The sequence below is a fragment of the Canis lupus genome, chromosome 5 (genome assembly GCF_003254725.2).
Source record: "Canis lupus dingo isolate Sandy chromosome 5, ASM325472v2, whole genome shotgun sequence".
NCBI lineage: Eukaryota > Metazoa > Chordata > Mammalia > Carnivora > Canidae > Canis > Canis lupus.
Window position 1 is genome coordinate 47,067,500 of NC_064247.1, and position 20,454 is coordinate 47,087,953.

A 20,454-nucleotide genomic window follows, 5' to 3' on the forward strand; every position below is an offset into this window, starting at 1 on the left:
CATGAGAAACACACAGAGAAAGAGGCAGAGACACAGGCAGAGGGAGAAGCAGGCTCCATGCAGGGAGCCCAACGTGGGACTCGATCCCGGCTCCCCAGGATCACGCCCTGGGCTGAAGGTGATGCTAAACCACTGAGCCACCTGGGCTGCCCCCTTATTACATTTTAAACATAGCTCTTCTTTCTCATATTTGAAACAGATTTTTTTCTAATTTATTGATTTGTTTTTCTCCAGATTATTAAGTTTTTCCTTTTTAAAAATTTGTCATCAAATCTTTGGACTTGTTTCTTCCATTAATCTGAAGAATTCTTCCCAATTTATTCACTTATACTTTTTTCTAATTTTTACCAGTCTCTTTGTTTATTGTTGTAGCTAACCGTGGTATTCAAATGGAATTTATGTGTGTGTTCTAGGAGAATTCTTCTTTGAAGAACTTGTGGAATTCTTCTTTGAAGAACTTTGAATAACTTGTGGATTACACTAGAATTTTGGGAGGAGCCCTTTCTTCAATTCCTGATTTACTACTGGAGAGACAGGACAATATACATCAGATAACTTATCTATGAACCATAGAAACATTTGAAAAAGTAATGCAGACAATACACTGAAGAATAATTTGTCACAAGTAATTTCAGGCAGTCAAAAAACTAGGAGAGTATATGAATCATTACCTAAGAACTGTGAGGGGCAGGCATTTGAATCTAGTCGGTGGCTATTATTGAACAAGGTGTTCAATGAGATACAAATTTTATGCCAAGAGAGGCAAGTCTACAGAACAAATCACTCTGGTTTGTATCCTGGCTTCTGAATATAGGTAACTTTTTCCATTGATCTTTGTGCTCTCAGTTTTTGCATCCTTTTCATACTGTCTTTAATCCTTAACTCTTGGTTGTACTAAATCATAGTATCTATAGGTGTGAAAAGTTTGGCTTCTGCAATTTACATGAACTGCTGGGATTGTAAATAAAGCTGTAACATGGCACCGGTTGAAATAAAAGTCTGCCATTGTTTGGGCTTCAGTGTTTTGAAAGCTTGCACAGATTTTAAATATCTGAAGTCTTGGGGTACCAGGCTGGCTCAGTCCAGAGAGCATGAGACTCTTGATGTTGGGGGTTGTAAGTCCAAGCGCCACACAGGGGGTAAAGTTTACTTCAAAAAACCCTGAGGTCTTGATTTCTAGTTGACAAATACAAATGGAACTTTATTTAAAAAACTGCTTTTAACTATCAGGTAGTCTCTAGGAAAAATGTTGAAAGATCTCTTTCCCAAGATCTTTGCGTTCAGGGAAAGAGCATTTGTACTTTGTGTTTTTAGCACTATGGAAACTACTAAGGACCTAGTTACACCTTTCTTATCAATACCCCCAATTCCCAAATAAATATTGAGTCAGCTAAAGGAGAGAAGTAATAACATAATTCATTACACAATTTTTATGATGCAACTACTGAATATGTTTTACTTTAATTATTACAAATTTCTGAAATATAGTTATTATTTCCATTTTCTTGAGGAAATCAGAGGTTCAGAGAAACTTATAACTTATTCAAAGTCCTATGGCCATTTAGATGGGTAACTGGAATTTAAACTGGGATTTGTTGACCAAAATCCAGAGCATATGGTTTCTCTTCCACTCCATTCCACATTTGAACTTTTCTCAATAGGCAAACATCAAAATTCAAATACCTATGAAAACCAGGCAAAGGAGGTAGAACAGACCAATTAGGGACTAACATGAACTAGAAAGCTCATGCTTTGGTCAAAGACGGAAGCTGCTAATCAATTTCTGCAAGTCGTTGCTATGTTAGAATGTAGGTTTAATGTTTCTGGATCTTCTGACTTTTTATTTTTTTATTTTATTTTTTTTAATTAAGAATTTTAATTATGTACATAAATAGCAACATGAGAACCAGGAGTTCGAATGCTGGACATTATCTGTAGGTGAAAGGATTTCCGATTAGTCCACTGGTAGTATGGCATCACCCAAGATAACAAAGAAGCCTGGTATAGTTTTTCCTGAAGAAGGAAGCCAATTTACTACATTCAGTACTGACTTCTCTGCCATTTTTCTGTAGAAAATGCATGGAGTTCCCAATGTTTACTTATAACTGATTAAAATGGGCAGAGCATGGAGCATTCTACTTATTTCCAGGTGAATTCTTCACATTTCCTGGCTTTTGAAAGTTCTCCTTCCACAAATCTTCTACGACTATGTATCCTCGTAAACCCCAGTCATATAATTTCTCCCCACTGACCTGGACAAATACAGTGGCTTGTTGTGGATAATCAAGAGAGGCAGCTAGTCCCATGAACCCAGGTGGATACACCAGCTTCTTTATTTTTGACCCTCTAGCCAAAAGAAGTCCAACAATGCCAGCAAAACCAATAACACCAAGTCTTGGAAAAAATCCAGGAGGAGCATTTTGGAGATATTCATAGCTGTCTAACCCCCATTTGTTTGTGAGTACATTTCCTGACACCAACTTGTATATGGCTCGCAATAATGTCGGAGATGTGAAATGCTTTCTTCAAGCTGGGTCCTTGGCTCCTCCACATATTTAGATTGACCCTCAGGAACTGAGTAGAGTGAAAGCTCATTAACCTTCACAGAAGTTTTGTGAGGTGAGTCCCTTTTAGGTGACGCATAGACTTTAAAGGTGAGCAGACTCAGGCTGGCTGACCCCACAGACCTCTGAATTACCTTGAACATGTTGCTGGCAGAGGTGGCTCCGGCCCTTCTGACTTTTTAAAAGAAGGCAAAAGCAGCGTTTTTTTAAAGCATTTTTTTGCACAATTTATTTATTTATTTTATAGGGAGGGAGAACATGAGCCAGGAGAGGTAGGGGGAGAGGGAAAGAGTCTTGAGCAGACTCTGCACTGAGTGCAGGGGCTTCAGGACATGGGGCTCTATCTCATAACCCTGAGATCACAATCTGAGCCCAAACCAAGAGTCCGCTGCTTAACTGACTTGTGCCACTCAGGTACCCTGGAAGCATCATTTTGACTTGTAATCTGTCAATGTTTAGATATCGCAAATTAATAAATTGTTTAATTGTGTGCCCAAATAAGACATATCTGTTGGCCGTATTTAATCCTTGATTCATACTTTGCTTTAATTAAGTACTTTCAAGTGTGACAAGGAATTAATTAGAACAGTGCTGTCCACTAGAAATATAATGCCATCTGCATATATAAATTTAAATTTTCTAGTAGCCACATTTAAAAAATAAAAGGTGAAATTAATTTTAATGATATATTATTTATATTATGTATCCCAAATCTTATTATTTTAATATATAATGAATATAAATGAATATCTTATCCTAAATCGTATTATTTTAATATGTAATGAATATAAATATAAATATCTTATTAATGAGATATTTTACTTATGGCACATTTCAATTTTGTCTACCCATATTTCCAGTGCTCTATAGCCACATGTGGCTAATAGCTACCATACTGAGCAATGTATAAGTATCTATAAATGTTTCCCAGGTAAGACCTGTTTATTTAGGAATTTCTTCTCCACCAAGAAACAATGTGCAACCCTAGCTGTTTTAGAGTTTGTTAAAGGCATTGTTTTTCTTCACCAAATGAAGGGGAATTTCCCATTCTTTCTAGAGTTGACAGAGTTGATTTGTTAGGATAAATTGGTGAACAAATTTACTTTAATATCTTAGGGATTTTGCACTGAGTAATTTATTAACAAACATGAAATTTGCTCAATAAATGTCAAGTAAACAAGAGAGTAAAGGATATGAGCTTTTCAAACCGGTAATTAACATTCTGAAGCATAGTATGAAAGTGTTTATAAATTCAATCCAATTAGTAGTTTATCAGGATTATCAATTTGCTGTTGTAATATAGCAATTCCATTTAAGGAGCCTCTGAATATCAAATTTATGAGTTTGGAATCGAAAGCAGTGTGGAGATTAAAAATTATATTCTTAGAGAACTCTGAATGTAGGGTTGGATATTTCTTTTTTTTTTAATTTGAGATTTTATTTATTTGTTTGAGAGAAAAAAAGAGAGTGTACCAGTTGGGGGTGAGGAGCAGAGGGGGAGGGACAAGCAGAAGAAGCAGTGAGCCGGATGCAGGGCTCAATTCCAAGACCCTGCAATCATGACCTGCACAAAAGGAGCTGTTTAACTGACTGAACAACCCATTCACCCCAAGGGTTGGATATTTCTAATAGATACAGCATATAACAGGTGTCTTAGCTCAGGCTGCCATAACAAAATAGCATAAATTGCATGGCTTAAAGAACAGAATTTTATTTTCTCAGACTTCTGGAGACTGGGGAGTCCAGATCAAGGTGCTGGCCAATTTAGTTTCTGGTGAGAGCTCTCTTCCTGGCTTACCGATGGGCCACCTTCTCCCTGTATCCTCACATGGTAGAGAGAGCAAACTCTGTGCTGTCTCTTCTTAAAAGGGACACTATTAGATTAGGGCCTACCCTTATGATCTAATTTAACTTTAATCACTTTTATAAAAGCCCTGTTTCTTCATATAGTCACACTGGGGGTTTAGGGCTTCAATATATGAATTTTCAAGGGACACAATTCAGTCTATAGCAGCAGGTCTCAGTGATAGGTTAAGAATTTCCTTTTCTTTTATCATGTATATTTTGTACCTTTGCAGATAATGTCAGAATTGGGGCACCTAGGTGGCTCAGTCAGGTAAGCATCTGACTTTGGCTCAGGTCCTGATCTTAGGGTCATGGGATGGAGCCCCATGTCAGGCTCCACACTCACTGGGGAGTCTGCTTCTTCTCCTTCTCTGGCTGCCTTTCTGCCACTCATGCTCTCTCTCTCAAATAAATAAATGAAATCTTGAAAAAAATAAATGGAAAACAATTTGTCAGAATCAAACAATGCCAAAGCCAAAAGCTTGAACTTAGAAGTCCAAAAAGTCTAATATCTATTATCTAGGTTTTCAATTATTTAATTAGTGGTGGAAATAAGTGAAACATCTAGGGCTCCTGACTTCAGTTGTAGTGTTCTTTTTATCATTATGTTGTTCTTTCATTTGTTCATTCATTCATTCACTCATACAACAAATATACTGTACTACTGGAGAAGAAAAGACCCAGATCTAGCATTCAAGGAAAATAGACCAGGTCTCTTTCATCCCAGTACCCATCTCAGTAGAGAATATATTAGACCATATCTATATTAATATTAATAATAATAGCTATTAGCTCTTAAGTACCAAAAGTATATCAGGCTATGTCAAGCACTTTACATACATTATCTATTTTAATCCTTACAACAAGTTTGTGAATATTTATTGCATACTTGTTTTATAGATGAAGGGAAGTAACTTAACCAAGGTCATGAAAAAAGCCTGGAAACTGGCTGCACCAACTGATTCAGGCCTATATGACTCCAAAGCCCAGGTTTTTCTAGGTGTAATGGAAATATTTCCTTTGGAACTTGTCAATACATCATCTAAATATTGTTAGCTTTTTGAGACTGAGCTAGTGTATATGACACAGAGCCAAAATTTAAAGGTCAAGTTAAATTTGTCTACCTCTAGAGATAGGGGAAAGAGGCTGTGTGCACAATAACCTTGTGAAGGGGGTTTGCTTATTTTGAATAGGAAACTTGGGTTCAGAGAATCAAGCTTTTCTGAGACCAGTTGACTGTAGGTGGTAGAAGTAGTTTTAAACCCATCTTTACTGACTGTACTGCTTTGGGTACTCTGAGAGTAATTTCTGAGGTTGTGGCAAGACTGTTTTTCAAACATTTCTGAAGGTGGCAGTCTGCAAGCCATGCGTTTTACTTATTTTTTAAAGATTTTATTTATTTATTCATGAGAGAGAAGCAGAGACACAGAGGGTGAAGCAGGCTCCATTCAGGGAGCCTGATGTGGGACTTGATCCCAGGACCCCCAGGATCATGCCCTGGGCCAAAGGCAGGCACTAAACCGCTGAGCTACCCAGGGATCCCCAAGCCATACCTTTTAAAAGCTATGTAGACTTCTGTCTTAGACTTCTCTCTTTCTCTCTAAGGGACTCTGGTGGAGCCATAGGAGATCCAAAGACAATTAGTTTGCAAACCAAAAAGACCTACTGATTGGATGCTTCATCAGAAGACACAGGGCAGGGGATAACAACTGGGTTGGAGGCAGAGAGCTTACACCAACTCAGCCAACTGGAGTAGAAATTTGAGACTTGCCTAGAGAGATTTCCTGAGACAGCAAGTCCCCTTTTATAGGTACTTTGTGGCTTTCACTGTGAGTGGGGAGGGAGTAGTTAAGGCCTCTGAGCCAGATTGGCCACCTGTCAGTCCTTATCACCATTTCATTTGGTTAACACTTAGCCCCTCAGGGGGCCTGTGGTGAAGTCCAGACTTGCCATATCCTCTGTAAAGTTCTGCTTGATTCTTTATACTGGCAGTTTTTCATGGTGTTTAATCTAGTTGGGATCTAAATCGCCATTTTTTGGGTGGTTGATAATGCTGCTATGTAGCATTAACAAGGGAGCAGCTTTTCCATTGATCACTGTGACTCTGTTGTGGGTATTTGTGAAAATTCCAGAGCTTATTTATGACATTTGCAGAAAGCTTTATTCATTCAGTGAGCTTACTATCTATCTACTCTGTGTCAGATACTGCTTCAAGGGCTGGAGTTAAATTAGGGAACAAAATAGAGAAAGATTTCTTCCATCATAGAGCTTACTTGGAGTTGAGTAGGGTTGAAGAGACAATAATAAAACATACATAATTAGTAAGTAAATTATTTAGTATGTTAAAGGTAATAAGTATATAAAAAAGAGAGGGTGCCTGGCTGGCTCAGTCAGGGGAACATGTGACTCTTGATCTTGGGATTGTGAGTTTGAGCCCCATGTAGGGTATAGAGATTACTTAAAAATAAAATCTTTTTAAAAAGAGGTTAACTTAAAAAAAATAAGTATATAAAAAAAGACGAAGTAAAGGAGTGTAAGGGAGGAGATGAGGGTTGCAGTTTTAAACAGAATGTTCATTAGATTTAAAATTAGAAATATAAAATTAGAAAAAAAATAGAGCATGGAACAGGGATGGCAACTCCATGTCATTATTTTCATTGTCCATATCAGAAAATAGACTCTCAGAGATTTATCTTCTTTTTTTTTTTGAGATTTATCTTCTGCTTTTCTTCTTGTTTTTGTTTCTTCTCCATTTCCCCTTTTATTCCCCTTTTTCTTTCTTCTTCCTTCTTTTTATTATTTCTTCTTCCTATCTTCCATTTTCTTGAAACAAAAAAATTAGAAGCCATAGTGTTTACCTTCAAGAAACTTATAGTCAAGGAATAAAGATAGCCTCAGGAAAACAACTTGAGAGCAATATGTCAGTGGTGATATGAATGAGCTATGTTCTTTAAAATAACTAATGCATGAATGATCAAAACGAGTGGGATTATTTAGGCAACATTGGCGAAGGAGGCAGGTCCATTTTGATTTGGGTAGGAGGAACTAATGGTAGAAAGGGGCAAACATTGGAGGAGTTATATGGCAAGTACTTGGAGACAGAATTTAGGAAGGTGTGTTCAAGGATTTGTAAAGATGCTGTCTTAGATAGATTGGACAGATTTAGTTGGATGAATGATCTTGGAGGAATAATGGAATGGAGGAGTGTTAAGTGTAAATTAAGGAAGTAAATGCTAGTTTGAGAGGGTTGGAATTTTTTCAATACTTTACGAAAAGAGCTGAGAAAATAGAACATGGAACTCTGAATCTTAGTTAAGGCACTGAACCATATTGAGTAAAGAAATGACCTCCTCGGGATCCCTGGGTGATGCAGCGGTTTGGCGCCTGCCTTTGGCCCAGGGCGCGATCCCGGAGACCCGGGATCGAATCCCACGTCGGGCTCCCGGTGCATGGAGCCTGCTTCTCCCTCTGCCTGTGTCTCTGCCCCTCTCTCTCTCTCTCTCTCTCTGTGTGTGTGTGTGTGACTATCATAAATAAATAAAAATTTTTAAAAAATGACCTCCTCAACCTTACTAAAAATTAGAAAGTACTAACTGCTCCCAGACTTCTGATTTATTACATAGATTATCAGAGAGAATACAGTTATATATATTTTTAAGTTATTCAACAAATTTATTTTACATAAAACAATTTTCAAAGAATGCATTTAAAAACCATCTAGATACTGATTTTATTGCATTATAAAAAATTGAGGGACACAGTTGAAGTATTCAAATAAATTATGAGGGGTGGAGATAGGGCTTAAGATCATTATCCATAGTGTTCCTTAGTCACTTAAAGGATCTGGGTACTAAAGTCTTTACCATGAAGCAGTTCACTTCATTTAATAGAAATCAGTCACAGAAAATATATACATGTATATAGAAAGTGTTATTATATTATCATTTCCAATAATTTATAAAAATTTAATTTTGAATCGCACAAAAGTTCTTTAAAATTGATAACTCCCAGAAGGCAGGGCTTAGAACTAAATATCTGTCTAAATAATTTATTACAAATAATTAGGTTTCCATTTCTCCACAGATAAAAAAAATCTAGATATAGTTTTCTTAATGTATAAATAAACTATATTTTTAATATATAAAATAATGATAATATATGAAATATGGTTTATTTTATAATATATATTGATATAGTTTTCTTTGAGGATATCCAGTTCCATTGTTTTTTCAGTTCCATTTTTTCTCCTGCTTATTTACAATCTCACTGTGTTGCTTGTTGACTTTCTCTCTTTGGTGGTATTCTTAGTTTGAAGTTTCTTTTATATTCAATTGACTATACTAGCTATCTCTGAAGTTAAGGAGAAAATTCAAGATTGATAATATATTTTTCAAAACACTGAAACAGAATCTAGAATAGAGTACCCTTGACTTCTACGTAAATGTCCCTTTTACCAATGCAGTAATAGAGTTCTTCTTATTTCAACTCCTACTTATTTTAGTCTTTATATTTCTGCCCATTCATTTCATGCAGCTTCTGGGTTGACTTACCAATGGACAAGCTGAACAGTTTACCACACATCCCATCATTGAGCATTTTTTCAGTGTGGCTTCCCAAGAGGGTAATTCTGTCTTCTTGGCTACATGATCCAGGTGTATTTCTCTCTAGATACATCTTAAAATGTCTTACTTGTGGGTGTTCTAAATTTTTATTTCTTTCCTGTTTTCAGGACTATTTCTGCTGTAGGTGTGTTATTCATTGCCATGGTGCTTGTGACAATGACAGAAAGGTAAAAATGCTCGGTGGATACTTTGAGTTTACTTATTGTTTCATTCTATGTTACTGCTGATTCTAGTTTCTCTGGCTAATGATGAGATGGGACAGAAATAACATGGAAAAAAATCAAAACAAAACTCTGCTTAACCAATTATTTCTGAAGCACATCCAAATAATATGTAATATTATTTGGAAATTATTTGATATTATTTAATATATGATATTATTTGAAAATTATGTTAGAGAAGGATATATGGTAATATAGGAGGACAGTCATTATATAGCGTTAGATGAAAAAGGAGGTAACAAAACAGGAGGTAAAAAATTATGTACCTGCATAGAAAAAAAAAAACAAGATCCCAAAATTTTTTAAAAATTTATTTCTAGATGATAGAATTCCTACTAATTTCTTCTCTTTCTTTTTTTGGTCTGTATTTCCTGTAATTAACATGTGTTATCTTTTTAATAAGGAAAAAAGTTAATGTTCACTTAGTGTTATAGACATATGGGGCACCTGGCTAGCTTAGTTGGTAAAGCATGTGACTCTTGATCTCAGGGTCATGAATTTAAGCCCCACACTGGGCGTGGAGCCTCCTTAAAAAAAGTTTTAAGTATAATGTTATTTATAAAGTGTAACCTTGGTTGATTATGATACAAATTTGATTTTCTTTTTTTTTTAAGATTATTTATTTATTTATTCATAAGAATACACAGAAAGGAGTGAGAGAGAGGCAGACACAAGGGAGAGGGAGAAGCAGGCTCCCAGGATCACGCCCTGCGCTGAAGGCAGCACTAAACCGCTGAGCTGGGCTGCCCCACAAATTTGATTTGCTAATAGTTGAAATGTCTATCTTAAAAGCAAACAAACAAAAATAAACTATCTACCACTTTAACCTCTCTCCTTCCACCAGTTACTAGGAAGTCTAGAATGGATTGATTTGCATTTGTTCATTTGTTCATTTATTGAACAGGTATTTTACTAAGCACTCGTTCTGTGTAAAGCTGGTAGTGGGTAATGCTGAGTAGCAGGCCTAAGTAAAGTCTTATTGTTGTCCTGGGGGCCTTAATGTCTGGATGGTGGATATAATTATAGTATAAGACAAAATGAAAAAAGAACAAAAATGATATGGGGGGGGAGGGGGACAGTCTCCATTTCTCTAATTCTTCACATGTAGACCATGTGAAATATTATATTCCAAAGTTTTAATTAGAAAAAACAGTCTTTATAGCTAGTGATAACAATAATTAACATTTATAAAGCACATACTGTGATGTAGTTAAGCAGCTCTCAAAGTGTGGCTGATAGTTCCTTGGGATTCCTGAGACTTTTTTCAGTAGGTATACAGGGTCAAAACAATTTTCATAATAATACTAAGGCATTATTATTATTATTATTATTATTATTATTATTATTGTTTTTTTTTTTTTTTTACTGTGTTGGCATTTGCACTAATGGTGTGAAAGCAATGATGGGTAAAACTGTTGGTGCCTCAATATGAATCAAATTAGTGGCACCAAAATGTTCCACTGACGTATTATTATGTTCATTATTTCTATGGAAAAACAATGCCAATTTCACTTAAGAATGTCTAGATGAAGCAATAAAAAATTATTAATTTTATTAAATCTAGACCTTTGATACATACCTACTCAGTACTCTATGTGACATAGTGGAAAATACATTTAAAGCACTTTTGATACACAGCATTGCATGATGGCTGAGGAAAAATACTTGTGTAAGAGAATAGCCACCTTTTTTTTCATGGAACACCATTTTTACTTGAAAGAATAACTGACAGGCAAACAAAATTTATTCAGACATGGGTATTTGGCAGACGTTTTTTCAAAAATGAATGAAGTGAGCCTGTCACTTCAAGGAAAAACAACTGACAGTATTTGTTGCGAATGATAAAATTTGAACTTTCATGTGAAAATTAGAATTTTGGAAGATTTGTGTTCAGCATTGTGAACTTGTCAGCTTCCTAAAATCAAAAGACTTTTCCAGTGAGATTTTAGTGCTATTAACGAATGTGATTTTTTTTCTTATTGTGTAGTGAAATGTATCAATGTTTTGAAGATCTGCATAATTCAGTGAACCAATGCTTTGCAAATGACCAGTGCCTGATATTATAAAATCATATGTGAATAAAAGATCCATTCAGTGTGCAAGATAGAGCAGCGTATTTTAATGCAACAGTGTATAAAAGTTTATTGATATCATTTCAGATTCCATATCTCAACTAACCTAACTACTACTTGTCATATTGGGAGAGTATCTGAGAAAAATACCCACAGGTATTGGAAAAGAATATTAAAATACTCCTCTCTTCTTGAATTAGATGATTGTGTGAGGCCAAATTTTCTTTATATTCTTAAATCAAAACCAAAGGGTCCCGAAACCAAAAAGTATGAGAATTGTTACTCTAGACGTTACACAAAGCATTTAATATGCATAATCTTGCTTAATCTTCACAGCCATTCTTAGTATTACATACACTACTATTATTTCCAAGTAATTGGAATTCCAATTACATGTACTACTACTGTTTTACAAGTGAGGAAAATGAGTTTGAGAAAGTTTAATTACTTGTCCAAGATCATATAGCTAGTAAAAGAGAGGTACAAATTTAGCAATTAAGTGCAATAATTTGTTTTCAGTGGTGGAGAGAGGAAGGTTTCACTGAGGGCAAATTTCGGCTGAGGGATCAATCAGTAGGCAAATGGAAGGGTGTTTGAGGCAGATGGGAGAGCATGAATAAAAGCTTTGTAAGTGAATGGCTAGGGCAGAAGTTCCTAGCCTTTTCTGAGCTATGGACCTCTTTAGGAGTCTGATGATGCCTACTGAATCTTTCTCAGCATTATGTTTTTATATGAACAAAACAAAATGCATAAGATTACAAATAAAGTCAATTATATATTATATATGCAATTCCAAAATATTTGAAAACCCGAATTATGATGCAGCAATATATATATGCTTTTACATTTTATTTATTTTTAAAAAGATTTATTTATTTTAGAGAGAGAAAGAGAGCACAGTAGGGGAGGGGCAGGGACAGAGTGAGAGCAAGAGAGAGGAGGAGAGAGAAGCAGACTTTCTGTTGAGTAGGGAGTCCGACTAGGTGTTTGATCTCATGACCCTGAGATCATAACCTGAGCCGAAGAGTGGGACACTTAACCAACCCAGGCACCTCATATGCTTTTTTATTAATGAGTTAAATAATAAGCACTAGTGGTGAGAAGTATTGATGAACATAAACAATATTTCTACAATTGATATATCACTGTAAAGTGATATAAAAACACCTGCAATTTCTACTGGTGACAAAAGCACAGGTACTGTTAATATTATTACGGCTTGTTGTCTACATTTATAGTGGAAAGAAATGCTAAATTTCAGTTAGAGGTTAGTGAAAATGAATATGTAAATTTTTACCATCCAAATTCACATATTTGAGGGTATTTGAATTCTAAGTAAAGAGGGTACTTGAGGGTATTTGGACTCTAAGTAAAGAACTCCTGGTCTAGAGTAAGTTTCATGTCCCTTCATTCACCCTTTCTTTCAAAAGATTTAATTAATTAATTAGTTAATTAATTTATTTGAGAGAGTGCACACATGTGGGAACATGGAGAAGGGGGATGGGGAGAGAGAATCCTAATCAGACTCCCCACTGAGCAAGGAGCTAGATGCAGGGATTGATCCCATGACCCCAAAATGATGACCTGAGCTGAAATCAAGGGCCAGATGCTCAACTTACTGAGTCACCCAGGTGCCTCTCATGTCCTTTAATTTATGCTGCCAGTCCACTATGAGGTCAGGGGGGCTAGTCAACAATGAACAAATAGTAGCAGCCATACTAATAGTAGTAACAGTAATAGCAACAGTGGAAGCCGCAGTGTAGTAGTAAAAGTAATAACAATAGCAGTAGCAGCAGCAATAGCTACTGAGCACTTAACTACATGCAAGAAGCTCTTCTAGGTGCTTTACATGTTAAGACCAGAAGTCTGGTAACTCTCCATTAGGAAGGAAGGAAGCTGGATAATCCACAAACTAGGTGAATGAAGAACTAAAACATTAATCATATTTTTAATGTTTTAGGTTTTTCTTAACTTTCTGGAAAAGGAAATCAAGAAATCTGGCTCTGAGTTCAAAAATGATTAGAATCAGCTCTAAAATTCTATCATTTTTTTAAAGCTATAGGTGTTGAAATTTTGAATTACAGCTTTGTAACTCATGTGAATATGTATTTTTTAATAGTATTCATAAGAATATAGGATATAGCATAGCTAAATTATCCCACAGCCCACATGAAATATGTATAAAATTATAAATTTGGGGGGAAAGTTATTATCCTAGTTAAAGAGAATTTTACAGTATTTTTGTACTTTGAGAACTCCAACTTTTTATTATGTACTTTTTAATTCTAGCTCAAACTAATTATTCATTTCTCAGAAACAGAGGGCTTTCTCAATAGCAGCAATTTAGCTTGAAATATTCTGAACCCTCTCATATATTTTTTTTTACACAACTGCATTATAAGCCCACTGAGGACAAAAGAAAGATCTAACATATATTTTGTATTCCTCACGGCATCTGGAAAGGTAAGCGCTTTGGTGTAAAAGCCCATTTTGCATCAAGCCTCACTGTTCAGTGTTATTCTAATATCCAGATAATGCTATTCCTCTCTAATGATCAGTGCCAGGAGATCTGTTCATGGCAGATCTATTGTATCTTTTGTATCTATTTACATGGTAACCTGGAACTATTTGTCATATATTTTAAAATTGTCTAAGAGACATGCTGCTGCTTCTCTAATTGAGGCTACAAGCAGAAATGATGAAAGAGTACATAATTGCAGTGAGCCCAAGTCTGAACAGCATTTGGTTTCCTTGGCATGTAGATTATTTTGCAGTTTAAAGTCCTTTGTTCAACCAGCAAACACGTACTGAATGTCTCCTATGGGCTAGGATGGATCAGGTCAGGTACAGAGAGAAGCCAAAGCAATGTTAGTGAACCTGAGAGAAGGCATGGTGAAGGGGGAGCTTTATAAGTTGTTTTGCTGAATCTTAATGTATACTGGAAGGAGTAATAGGCAAAGAACTGAACAGATAGGAAAGAAACAGAGAGGATTGGGGTTGTCAGAAATAAAGAGAAGACAACCCTGTCCCCCAATCCCTGCTTGGAGGCAGTTAGGCATTGACTTAGTATTTTATGACAGTTTATGGGGATAAGGGCAAAGAAAGAAGTGAGGAATTGCTATACTTGGAAATTCTGCCTAATGGCCTGATATCAGAACATTTGTCCAATTCACTATTGAAGCTCTGAAAGAGATTTAGTATAAAGGAAGCAAGAGATTTGTTATCTTCTGATTCAATAATCTATAAAATAAAGTCAGAGTGGATGTTCGTATATTTCTGCTTGACATAGAGGCAGCTCCTATATGAAATAAACTTGATGAAAGAGAATACTTTTTAAAATCATATTTTACTTTTATTATCTAAGTAATAACAGGAAGCATTTATTGAGCATCTGTTATGTGCCACCTTTAATATTAAGGGCTTTTAAATATTATTATTGTTACTCTTATTCTTACTGTAGTTGTTGACAGCTATTAACATTGTTGAATACTTACTATGTGCCAGGCACTGTTCTAAGAGTTTTACATGTATGAACTCATCTTTTGCCTTGTGAGTTCAGTGCTATTATTTTCCTAATAGTTGAAACTAAGGCACAGAAAAGTCAAGTAACTTGCCCAAGGTCACACAACAGAAATGAGACTGGGTAAAGTAAATCTCGTAGCTCTGGGCAATAGCATGTGAGTCCAGTGATGGGGGGCTAGTTTATTCATCATAGTAGCCCTTGATCAGAACTGAGATTTGATGTCATAGAGATACCAAGATGCTGCTGTATTTATTAAATGAGGTAATGTATATAATATGCAGATTATCTATCACATAGTACATACGCCAAATTTTTGTCTCCTCCATCTTCCTCTTTGACTCCTCATGGATCTGCTATAAAACAATGACTTTTTAACATGGGGAATATTTGTGGGGACAAATGTTGACCTTGCTTTTCATTTTTTTAGACCTTTTGGTAAAGGTACTTATAAGTCATGACACAACAAAAAAAGAAAATTTCCTTTTTCTGAAAAGAATGAATACTTAAGTTACTTACCTTAAACTGTTAGTGGCTAAAAAAGTGAAGCTTTTATAAAGTCCTAGAAGACAAGGGACGGAGAGAGAGGAGCAAACATTGATTGAAAACCTTTTAGTTCCCAAATACTGTACTAGATATTTTAGGTGTGGTTGCTCTGTTATTGCTCACCCTAACCCCTGTAAGGTATCATCCCTATTTTGTGGATAGGACATCTGAGGCTAAGAGAATACAGGCAGCTTCCTGGAGCCCAGAATTATCTCTGATGTCTAGTGGCAGTTGCCTTCCTCATAAACATAGGAGCCATGTCTTTGGAATATTTGATCCTAGGAAGTTTCCAGTTTGGGAGTTCAAATAAGAAAAAGATGGTGCTAAATAATTTACTAAGGCTAGATTTTACTGGCAGAAATCACTCTTATATTCCAAACAACTTCTTGAACAACATAACTATTCTTTCTGTGTCCTTGGTGGCTAAGTTAAGCAGCATTTACCTTAATGCTAATCCTTATGTTATACGTCTTTTAATCAGTTTGGTCATAATTAGGTTGAGCTTACAAATTGTCATCTGAGGAATAATGATTGTCTTTAAGAGGCAGAAAGAAAAGCATCAATCTCATTCTTTGCTATCTTATATCCCTGCAACAATATCGGCAAGGGGCATGGCTCTGATTTCATTTCTACGTGCAGGTAACCCGTGGGCATATAGTAACATTGCTGTGGGCATGGGACTTGGTTTAAGGTTAGCTTCTGTTTTCATGTTTTCTTCTCTGACTTGTCACCTTAGTTGAGGCAAAGGAATAACATCGATATCATCTGCATCCTGCTGGCATAACATTGGCCCCTTGAAAGATTAATATACCCAATGATTTCCTCAGTTAAGTCATTTATATGACTTATTTTATATGAGGAGCTTAAGGTATTTTGTAAGTATTGCCTCAGTCTTACATAAATGAGACTGGGTAAAGTAATTCTCGTTAGCTCTGGGCAATAGCATGTGAGTCCAGTGATGGGGGTCTAGTTTATTCATCATTGTAGCCCTTATATTTAGCACAGGGTGCTTGATAAATACCTATTGTTGAGTCTCTTCTTCCCACCTCAGCTGAGGATTGGAAATCAGCTCTTACACTAGTGAAGGTCAGTTTTCTCCAGACTCATCCCTACCCTTCTTCCCTTTCTTGGCATGCATGACAGTTTAAAAAGGAGCAGAGTAAACAGAATCAGTCCTTAGCTCATTTCCTACCAACTCTATAAGCAATTGAGTTCTCACTGACAGAAATTTCTAACATTTGTGACTTTTTTTTTAACTTACCTGCCTAAATCTGTAATCTCTGTCTACAACTCCTTGTCTATTTGATAATTAATTCCCCACCTTCTGGACCATCTATGCTTAATGCTCAGTTTTGCTTTGTTACCACCCCTGCCCCAGTATGTCAGGGAATTTGAAACTTTTCTTCCCCAGTGATTTTATGGATATGGATGCTGAAACCCACACAGATAGAGAGAAAGATGCAGATGTTGGGACGCCTGGGTGGCTCAGCGGTTTAGCCCCTGCCTTGGGCCCAGGGTGTGATTCTGGGGTCCCGGGATCGAGCCCCATGTCAGGCCTCCTGCATGGAGCCTGCTTCTCCTCTGCCTGGGTCTCTGCCTCTCTCTCTCTGAATAAATAAATAAAATAAATAAGTAATAATGAATAAATAAATAAATAATGAATAAATGAATATGAATAAATAAAATGAAATAAATAAATAAATAAATGAATAAATATTGGATAAATAATAATAAATGAATAAATAAATAAAATCTTTTTAAAAATGAATAAATAAATAAAATCTTAAAAAAAAAAAGAGAGAGAAAGATGCACTGTTGATTTCACACTTTCAGAGTTGCTATGGGGTGTCTTCTTCCCCGATCTCAGAATAATTTATTCAAATAGCAGGCATTGTAGGCCTCTTTTTAAAGCGTGTGAGGTGTTTTCTCGGTGTGAGGGATACAGAAATGTATTTTAAAATCCCCATCTTCAAGGAACCCACTGTCAGGAAGAACATAAGCCTGAGACATGAATAACTACAATATAGTAGAAGTACTAATAAGAGCTCTTGAAGGGAGCAACTGCTTGAAGGATACAGGAAGAACTACACAGAGGAGGTTACAGTTGAGGAATAAGTAGGAGTTACTATGCCATTGGGGCATCCTCTTGGTTTATGGCAGACATAACCCTGGCATTCTGGCCCAGCCCCAATCCCTCTTCCCACAACATGTGAAAAGTTCCAAGGATTTAGTGATATGTTTTATTGTGGTAGGCCACTTTGATGAATTGGTTTGGAACTATGAAATATGAGTAACAGTATCTAATGGACAGCTATTGTCTTTTTATTATGCAACCTTTACTGAATAAATATTCCATCCCTAAAATCTCTCTGTTGAAGACGACCTCTCTAGTCTATATGTTTTCAGAGATAGACATGTGACTTAAGCTCTGCTAATCAAAGTATTTAATACCATTTGCCATAGTAATAGTTGGAAGATTGAGCACTGGTCTAATCAGAGCCAATGGGATGGAAGAGAAGTTTTGCTGAATTTTCTGGAAAGAAATTCACATTTTCCTGCTGGACTTTATGCATGAGAAGATACAAAGTCTGGGGCTGTTCAGCCATATTATAAGGAGGACTGGAACCACTATGGAGGAGGGCAGTACTGAGAGAAATGGAAAGTCTATCCTGGTGATATTACTTTCGCCCCAGATCAAGCCATGCCAGAAGCTAGAACAATCCTTGGCCTTTTCTTTTTTCTTTTTTTTCAATTTTTATTTATTCATGAGAGACACAGTGAGAGAGAGAGAGAGAGAGAGGCAGAGACATAGGTAGAGGGAGAGGGAGAGGGAGAAGCAGGCTTCCTGCAAGGAGACTGATGTGGGACTAAATACTGGATTCTGGGATCACACCCTGGGCCAAAGGCAGATGCTCAACCACTGAGCCACCCAGGCGTCACATCCTTGGCCTTTTCTAGTGTATGAGCGAATGAAGCCTCCTTTTGCTTACACCAGTTTGGGTTGGATTTTATGTCTTCATTTGTACATGGTTGAAGGATCTAGAAATGTTTATTATTATTTTTTAAGATTTTATTTATTTATTCATGAGACACACACTGAGAGAGAGAGAGACAGAGACCCAGGCAGAAGGAGAAGCCGGCTCCACGCAGGGAGCCAGACTTGGGACTCCATCCCGGGTCTCCAGGATCCTGCCCTGGACTGAAGGCGGCGCTAAACTGCTGAGCCACCCAGACTGCCCTAGAAATGTTTATTCTAAGGAGGAAAACACTTAGGAGGGACATGAATGCATTCCAAATATTTGAAGGGTGTTGGGCAGAAGAATTACTTGAATATTCTGTGTGTCTCCAAGGGGTAAAACTAGAATCAGTGGGTAGATGTTTCAGGTGGTCGGATTTCAGAGCAGTGTAAGTAATACTCTTGGGGCTCTACCCAATGAGAGCAGCTGGAAGATTTGATTCAACATTGTATTTAGAGAAAAAAACGTAAGAGAAGGAGTGGAAGAAATGGGCCTTCCCCCTGTGTTAAAAGCATCTTGCAATGGTACAAGACAATTTAAAAGTCGTCTGATTTACCCTTTTTAATGTATTGAGATTTTAATAGTAGAGCTTTCATTTAGCTTTAGAATTCCTCAGAGTCAAAGAGAATATGGCTATTTACTGATTTACTCCTATTTATCTAAACAAACTGTGACTGTGAGCCATTGGTGGACTATGAAATTAGTTTGGGCATTTGGGACCATCATTCTTTCAATGAAAGAGAAGAGAATTGTATGTAACAAGGGCAAGAGTTGTTTTGTGAAAATTTCAACTCCCTTTATAAATAAAACATACACATAGAGAGACAGTAGAGAGTAATGGCTAAAAGCTTGAACTTTGGAATTAGACTGCAAAGATTAAGATTTTAGGTCTATCACATCTTAACAGTTATGATAATTAAATGAGAATGAGGTAATAGGTAAAGAACTGAGCAAGATCCTGGTGCTCCATACATTTTAGCTACCTCTGAGTACCTCAGAGATTGGATCCTATGAGAGAGAAGCAAAAGTCAATACGTGCATTTTAGGCCTCCAGATTTTACCAAACAACCCAAACCTACAATTTTGTAAGGAAGAAAAGAATCACCAGATATTGCTTGTGTCCTCTGGTAGTGCTTAAAGATGCTACATTGCCTGCTAGATGCCTTCCAAAGCCAATAGCAGGACCATGAATATAGCTGAAGTTACAAGGCTATAAGCCTTCTTTTTAGATGGAAGGCATGTTCATTAATCTTTCTATCCCTAGCATCTCCCAGAGTACCTGGAAAATAACCACTTAACTGCTTAAATGTTATTAAGTGTCTTTAAAATTTAGTCTCTTGTCTTTTGATATTCTTTTCACAAACTAAAACTCCTCTATCCTTTGTTTTTTCAAGAAATCTTTCTTCGCTCTTAAAAAAAAAGAAAACCTCCTTCATCCCTCCCACCCCTCAGAGGCCCAGAACATGCAAGAAGCTCTCTCTCTCTCTCTCTCTCTCTCACACACACGCACACACACACACACACACACACACACACACTCACTCCACACCACACCACACATATGTGATACCATATTAATGACTTCACAATCTTCAGGGATATTGGCTGTTTTTAAGTATCTATTATATATCCTTGTCACTGAACTCATGATTTCCCACTTTATCTCATTCAGAACCCATGGATGAATACCATCTGGTCCTGGTGATTTACTGCACAGAGTTCCTCAAGTTGCTCCATACCTTCTCCTCAGAGACTGAAGAATCTCTGTCAGGGCCATTCTCTGCTTTGCCATAAAATGTGTCCTTGGAACAGGAATTTCCCCATTGTCTTCTCCAATAAATACTGATTCAGAGTATTCATTTAACTGTTCATCTCCTTCATCATTCCATTTAATATTCTCCTTCTCCTAATGAAAGCTCTTGCAATAACAGATATAGTTGCACATAAAGAATGCCATGCACTCTTTATTACTATTATTATTTATCCTGATGCTTCTACATGTTTTGTCCATTCTCTCTTTGACCTCTGTTAGTTCTCAGCGGATACA

General features: G+C 36.5%; 1 long non-coding RNA gene and 1 pseudogene across 1 annotated transcript; one reads left to right on the plus strand and one right to left on the minus strand.

Moving 5' to 3' along the window:
- On the plus strand, positions 1–20,254 carry LOC118354849 (uncharacterized). The gene is made up of 4 exons (XR_004816165.2): positions 1–118; positions 414–814; positions 9,139–9,198; positions 20,080–20,254. It is a non-coding gene; the product is annotated as an uncharacterized LOC118354849 (long non-coding RNA).
- Positions 1,889–2,721, minus strand: LOC112647151 (MICOS complex subunit MIC26-like; annotated as a pseudogene).
- Positions 20,255–20,454: the final 200 nt, after the last annotated feature.